Source organism: Phalaenopsis equestris, unplaced genomic scaffold (genome assembly GCF_001263595.1).
Source record: "Phalaenopsis equestris unplaced genomic scaffold, ASM126359v1 Scaffold000787, whole genome shotgun sequence".
Taxonomy (NCBI): Eukaryota; Viridiplantae; Streptophyta; class Magnoliopsida; order Asparagales; family Orchidaceae; genus Phalaenopsis; species Phalaenopsis equestris.
In genome coordinates, this window is record NW_018165227.1 from 583663 (window position 1) to 592130 (window position 8468).

The following is an 8468-nucleotide window of genomic DNA, read 5'->3' on the forward strand; positions in this document are numbered from 1 at the left end:
AATAAAAGAAATTTTATACAACAATAATAAACAAACAACACTTATCTTTAACTCTTCCTTAAAGAAAATCCCTTGTAGCTCTTCTTAGACTCTTTCTCTCTTTACATGACTCTTAATTCTCTCTTCGAAGATGTAAGGAAGAAGAAATCCCTCACTTCTCTCCCTCTGCAACAACTCTCATGAGAAATCACACTTAGACTCACCAAACTACACAATACACACAATGAAACACCAAAGGAAACTCAATGACACACTAGTAGACTCCTTTGTATCAGTTTTCCAAGAGGTGTATCGAATAACTCTTCAAAAAGCATCCAAATTTGCTAAATCTTCTAGAATTTTGCCCTACACCGACTTCAGCGCTGTCAAGACCCACGATGGAGATGTCAGCGCCAGTAGCCTGAAATTAATTTGTGCTCTCTGTCAAATGGCACCGTCGGCGCTCAGTCTGGTGTCGTTGGTGCTCCTACTGTTATGGACTCATTCCTTCATGCTGACGCCGTCGGTGTCAATGCTGGCGCCGTTGGCGCTGAGTATTTCTCTCCAAAACACCATTTTGACTCTAAATTCCATCTTTTTTGCTTCATTTTTACTCCCAAGTGCTAGTGCTTCATTTTTACTCCAAGTGCTAGAAATCATGGACCTGCAATAAAACATAAAAAATTTCTTCCTTTAAAGTGCATTATCACCAAAAATGAGTATAAAATATAGGTCTAAAAATGCATATATTTTTGTTGCATCAGGTGCCTAAGCGCTCAGGACTGATGCCTAAGCGCTCAGGACTGATGCCTAAACGCTAGAGGCTCGCACCTAAGCTCCAGGTATCCCGCGCTTAAGCGCTAGAAGTAGTTATTTGATGATTCATTGAATTTAGACAAATTTTTTAAGAGGTTTTTAAAGCAACCCTTGGTAAAAACATGGGAAATATCCGATGGACACAAAAATTCATTCAATTGGCTTTTGAGGATGCAACTTCTAGAAGATTCATTGATTGGAGACACCTTTTTAAAGAGACACCAAGACAACCCTTGGATTTTTATAAGAAAAGACTTAGATTATCCAAGAAAAGAGGCCAACCACCCATCAGATTTTACATCCATCATCCATCCAAGTAACCGCCGCCGCCGCTAGCCACTTTCTTTTTATTTTGAGTGTTAGTTTGTATTGTGAGTGAAGGAAGAGAATTAAAAGGAAATTCATGACATTTGGTGGAGAGGATTTGAGATAAGTGTTTATCTTTGTGAATACACTTGGTTTTAATCTAGATTTCTTGTTCGTGTGCATGATTTCTACTTTTAAACTCATGTGTGGTTGTGTTTTCTCCATGGATTCTGAGTAGGTTTATTTATCTTTTTCCTTAAAATGATAAGTGATTAAGTGTTTAAAGGATGTTGTGGGAAGTATTAGACTTCAATGTTGGAAGAAGTTGTGGTAATTTGAAACCTTGCACTTCATTTACTTCTTGATTTGGCCAATTAAGATGTTAATACATGTTGTGAGAACATGTAAGATCCAAGATGGTATCGTCTCAGTCAATAAATAGTCAGAATCCATATTAATTTCATGAATGAGAAAGTAGTTAATGGGGTTGAGTGCAAATAAATAGGGAAATAAACTTTTCAAGGGTGTAGAATTAGAGGACTTTAGAGTGACAAGCTAAAACCCCTAATTTGATTTATAGTTTTGGGTTTTGATACAAGATGTTAGCCCCCAGATGGAGGGAGAAGAAGGAACTCTAGAGTGGGAGATGATATTTTCCTTACTTAACCAGTCTTCAAAATTATTCAAACTATAGATTAACCAATGTTCTTTATAGCATCTCAAGTAAGGGTAAAGAATATAATTGTTTCTATTTGGCACAACACATTTATCATATTTTCACAGCATAATTTTTTTACTCGTTACCGATTCATGATAAGGAAAAATATATTTTATTTATATAGCCTTCATCTTGCAAATATTTAGTTAAGTTAATTAGTTGCTTACTTTATCTACATAAATCAAAAATTACACAAAAATTACGAAAAGAATCAAAGTTTCATTTCTATTATAACAACTTAAGTTTAAGTAAAATTTAAGTAATAAGTAAGAATATTTTGTGAAGTAGATTTTTGTCATCTAAACTTTCTAGTTTTCTAAAGTACATATTGTTATTCTCCCTATAGGTTCGATATTCTGGGCTTAATCAAAAAGTCATATATTACTTGATAACAATATACACATACTTGCGTAGTATCTCATATTTAAATATTATAATTGTATTCTTATTTGTTTCATAGTGGAACACTTACATAGCTTTTGCTTTGGATCAAATTTTGACTTTGTTGCAAATTAAGAATAACTATTAAGGAAATTAAGCATATAATCTCATACATTGCATATTACATCTATATAGAAAGTCGGGATCAGTAGCCACCATGAATATTTCTAAAATCTTCTTCAACTCTACCGACATGTCCATTTAAATGTCCTTCAATAAATTTTTTTTTCTTCAAGAGGTATCATTTGTATTAAGTATTCTAAGTCATTCCAAAATTTTTCTTTATAACATATATCTAAACCTACTTGAAGAGCATAAACACTTATACTATTAAAAATTTTATTTTCAACAATAATCTTAAGGGCTATAATTTTATCCCCAACTCTATTAATTTTTACAATATCATCTTTCAAACTCTTATTTATAATTACACGTACACCAATTCTAGTGTGATTCTTACTTGAATACCAAAGTTTAAAACTTAAGTTATCAATCTCCTTAGCCTTTTCTCCAACCCATTTAGTTTCTTGAACACATATTTATCTTTCTATGAATCATAATATCAACTAATTCTATTAATTTATCAGTGAGAGTACCTATATTCAAATATTCTACCCTAATATTAGTTTCATGGACTAACTTCTTTACCTGCATCCATTTAGAATATGGGAACCCTTGCTTATTTGACACTACACCCAAGCTTCGGTGTAGCGGCCCATGCACATTTTTTACTGTATTCAAATCATATAACATGTCACTTCCAAGAGATGCCCTAGCACTTACACAATTATCAAAATGATTCTGTTAAAATTTAGAATAATGCGAAATCGATAATTATTTCATTAATATGAACGAGGGTATAAATAACCCTTATAAGAATCCTATAATAGGAAAAATAATAAAAAGTAAATGATATGAAAGGAAAGATATATCACTTGATATCTCCAATAATTAATACATATTAATTATTAGGATATATAAGAAATAAAATAAAATAGGAAAACAAATAATTCTTAGTCCAAAGAAATAAATATAAAATAGGAAAGAAAATATCTCCTTATTTAAGGAAATAATTTATTTCTCATAACTTTTTATAGGAAAAAATTATTTCCTATTATAATTCTTAACACTCCCCCTCAAGTTTGGAATATATGTTAATAATTATATGTTAATAATTCCTAACTTTAATTCCTAACTTGCTGAGTAGTGAAGAAAAATTGGTTGTTTGGATTATCAAATTTGATAGATTCTAACTTGGTAGAATTTTGAGTTTTGTCTGCCATAAGTTTCGGCATAGAAGAGAGATTCAGGCTTGACTGAATTTGTTGGATTTAGGCTTGGCTGAATTTTAGTTTTATCTGCCACATGTTTTGGCGTAGAAGTGAGATTCAGGCTTGACTGAATTTGCTGGATTCAGACTTGGCTGAATTTTGAGTTTTGTAGGGACAACCTACAGGAAAACTGACTTTTAGTTGAACGCGATTGTCGTTGGCTGCAGAAAAAAACATATAAATCACACATAATAAATTCTGGTGACTAAAAAAGCAGCTGAAGAAAGGGCAGCTGGAAACAAAGCTCTCCCTGACGCATGGTTAGGGAAGAAAAAAGTACTGCATGAGAAATGACCGACTGGAAACACAACTCCCCCTGACTCTTGGGCAGGGAAGAAAAAAAAATACTGCAGGAGAAATGGTCGGTTAGAAACACAGCTTCCCCTGACACTTTGACAGGGAAGAAAAAGAAATACTGTAGGAGAAAGGGCTGGCGATGGATTTTGTCGGCATTGTTCGATCCACGACAGCAATATCTCTGGAGAGATGATGATGAGGCGGGTGGCGACATCACTGGTGTCGCCTTGGGTGGAGCCCCATAGCTGGTGCCGACATAGGATGATACAATGCATGAAGTTTTTTTTTTGGACGGTTTGTGGTGATGTTTGCCAAACTCCAAAGCATCTTTGCTATCATGGTTTCTTGGGAGTCGTGTACAGAAGTGAACTAAGATCCCCCGACTTTCTAAAAGACCTCGGAGAAGGAGAATCCTCCAAAACATCATCCCGTGCATTTCTAGGCGATGGCGGTGACAACAAGCTTCTAGTCGGATCAAAAAAGTCAGGAGTGAGATGCAGATGGTTCTTCCCCATCATCGGCTACGATATGCTGACTGGAGGAGTCTCTAATCGCAATCTAGCCTGCAAGGCATTAGCCACATTGGTAGATAGAGATGAGAGTAAGAGACGCCGAGAACAGAGGCGAGAGCCGATACTCTTCAAAACTGAAGCTACCATTCCTATGACCATATTTGTATCCATTGAAATCTCTTCGTGGAACACAATTAATGGGTGAAATTGATAACTTGGGTGAAAAGCTACGGTGCGAAGGGGGGCTAACATAACCCTTGTGAGGGCTGCGACTCGATCTATATGGTTTATCATATCAATACTTGTGGCAATTGTTACAGTAAGTTTGTCGTGCAAAATTTAGATTTCTGCACGACAAATTCTGGCATATCCAGTCACCTTCCTTTGGTGACAAATTTTGATCATTTTTGTGGATGAACTCTCCTCCTTATGAGGACATTATATGTGTGGTTGAATAGATCTCTCTCGTGTATGGTTATCTGCCCCTCCCAAAGGTAGAGGTGAGAAGTCGCGAAACCTGCCACCTCCTCCTCTCCCTCCCATTCCACGACCTGAACGAGGTCCCCGAGGGTGCCTAAATTATGGTTCAAAATAACCATCATCCACCCTTGACCTGCGCTGCGGTGAAATAGAACCTGGATGTTATATGTGCCCTGGATCATTTTGAAACCTTTGAGACTATGTATGGAACGCCAGAGGGGACTCGCGTCGTCAAAGGCCAATCGCAGAACCACAATGCTGTAGACCAGGTTGGGGTGCACGGTGGCGGAGTCCGTCAGAAGACCTCCAACGATGCAATGGCGAGTAGCCCCCACGACGTTGTCTGGATGATGGAGAATCACGAGGATGAACATCTTGCAGAGAATTAAGTCGACACTGATGGGGGCGGGGAACCACGATGGCGATCATCGATGTCATATCCGATGTTCAGATCGCTCCCTCCACCATTGCTGGCTGGAGGCTTGACGACCATGCTGCTGAGGTTGACGCCATTGCGCGGACCCGGAGACGGCGATAGGGATAGTGCCTCTAGTTCGGACTCCGAGGCAACATCGAGATCGAACTAGCGAGAGCGCATCTTTGTGATTCTTTTTCATGGCTTCTGTAACCTAACGAGGCGGCGGGGAATTAGGGATTTGGAGAAGAAAAAAAAATCGTCATTTTAAATACCAAGATGAGTGTCTCTCCCTTCCTGAATAGAGAATGGCAGAAAAAGAGTTCAACAATTTTCAAAGGAGGACCGGTGGCTAGAGTACGAAACCTTTCTCTGATACCATGCTGAAATTTAGAAATAATGCAGAATACTTCATTTTTGTTTCATTGATATGAACATGCGTATAAATAACCCTTACAAGAATTCTATAATAGAAAAAATAATAAAAATGAAATGATATGAAAGGAAAGATATATCACATAATATCTTCAATAATCAAATCATATTAATTATCATGAGAAATAGAAAATAACATAAAATAGGAAAACAAATAATTTCTAATCAAAGGAAATAAATATAAAATATAAAAGGAAACTCTGGCGATTGCAGGAAATATTAAAATTTTTAATAGTTTTTTGAGAAAAATAAGTTGAATATTGAATAGGCTCGATGCCTTTTAGTTTTGCTTTCATTCCATTAAATAATAATCTTATAATCTATTTTAGGTATAAAATATTTTGTATAATCTATTTTAGATAACTTAATAATACATATTCCTAATCTAAATATTCAGCTAAAAGGGAAATAAATCATAATAAAGATATTGAAAATAGTTTAAACAAGGAAGCTCCTAATTGTAGAAAACTCCTAATTTAGCTGCATAATTTTCGTCCTTCCTGATTGACATCCCCCCTCAAATTGATGTTGACTAATCATAAAACAACAATTTGCCAACAAGAAACTGATAACACTGCCAGGACCTAAAAATCCTCAAGCCATGAGTGCCGAAGGCGAAGGTGCCGAAAAGGAGAATGTCGAAGCCTCAGAGATAACTCCTGAACCATAATATGATTTGAGCAAAGAAAAACAAGAAATCCTTTATCATTTTCGTCCATAAATTCAAATCATAGCCACAAGAAGAATCCACTTCCAGTTACATGATCCAAATGCTACCGCTCATAGCCCACAATATGATCCAGTTACACGATCCATATGTTATCAATCATAGCCTACAAGTAGGATCCGTGTCCTGATCCAAATGCTACCGATCATTGCCCACAAATAAGATCCAGTTACACGACCCAGATGCTATTGATCATAGCCTAAAAGTAGGATCTGTGTCCTTATCCAAATGCTACCGATCATAGCCCACAAATAGGATCCATTTATACGATCTAGTTGCTATCGATCATAACCTACAAGTAGGATTTGTGTCCAGATCCAAATGCTACTGATCATAACCCACAAGTAGGATCCGTGTCCTGTTGTACGATCCAAATTCTATTGATTCTTCTTGCGATGACGAGGACGATTTGTTCCCTGATATTCACGCCAAAAGTGCTAAAGCCGAGATGTCAAAGTGTGTGTCTAGGAAGGAGTGTCGAAGCCTTCAATCCTTGGATGCGACGAAGAAGCCAAAGTCGAAGCGGCCGAAGCCAAAGCAGAAGAAGCAGTTGAAGATGTTACGGAAGCAGCGATGGCTAGTGAAGGAGATCCTAAGCGGGTGAAGCGAACAAAGTGAACGAGATCGAAGATTACAGATGAGACTTGAATTGCAGACGAGAAAATAGATGGACAGGATCGCAGATCGTAGCTGGAATCAAACACGAGAGACAAAACCAGGCGGGGGAGGTAGAAGAAGGTGAATCGAAGGCGGACGAAGTTGTCGCAGTGGACGAAAATCCTTAGATGGGCGAATCAAGACAAAGAAATAGTTCATCCCTTCCTGCAAGAAGGCAGACGAGAAGAGAGCCTCGACGGTCCTTTAGCGACTACCGATGGCTAGAGCAAAAATTTGGCTCTGATACAATGTCAAAATTTTGAGAAGAATAAGCTGAATACTGAATATACTCGATGCCTTTTCCCTTTGCTTTCATTCCATTAAATAATAATCTTACACTCTATTTTAGGTATAAAATATTCTGTATAATCTATTTGAGATAACTTAATAATACATATTCCTAATCTAAATATTTAGCTAAAAGTGAAATAAATCATAATAAAAATATTAAAAATAATTTAAATAAAGAAGCTCCTAATTATAGAAAATTCCTAATTTAGCTGCCTTACCGTCATTCCTGATTGACAGATTCATGTCACAATTTTTTCGACAAGTTTTACGCTGTCGATTGACTATCTAACACAACCTTCTACTCTTCACATCTGGGCTTGAGATCGATAATGACAATGTTGTTCAGGCAAATTATCATAATAATTTAGAAATATATTCAATATAATAACATATATATTATAAAATTAATAGTTATTAAAATAATCCATTAAAACCATATTCTTAATTGGATTTAATTTTCTTTTCAAAATGATTTTTTTTATTTCGAAAAGTTTAAACAAAATTAACTCAGGTTGCTTTTTGCAGTTTTTTAAGAAATAAGAGGGCAAAATAAATCTTCCCACAATACCCATCGGCCATCACCTTTGGTGTTCGGAACTCGGCTTGACCGTCGCGTCGCTTGGCTGCCGATCCTAGCTGCTTGCGGCTATAAATAGTATGCCTCGTCGATCATTTTACGTCTTGTCCTCTGTCTCTAAGCTTACTTTCCTTTCGTGCACAAACTTAGCTCATCTTCGTTCTAAAGGCAAGCATCTCTGATTCTCACTTCCTCGGTTTCTTTATATCTCAACGAAGTTTAATTCGGCCGAATTTGTCTATTCATTCTGCTCTTGACTGCATTTGGATCCAAATCTAGGTCTGTTGGCAGCGGAAACGTTAGGCAGAAGCAATTTAATAATTAACAGGTTCTCTCAATCTGTCGATTTTGATTGCTATTTTGAGGAATTGTTGCGCGCCAGATTTTATCATGATTTATGAAAATTTTTGTGGATGTGATTGTGTAGTGTGAGAAGTGCTGAGAAGAACTTGGGATGGATATAGGGCTGGTGGAGCGGCTGGGGGG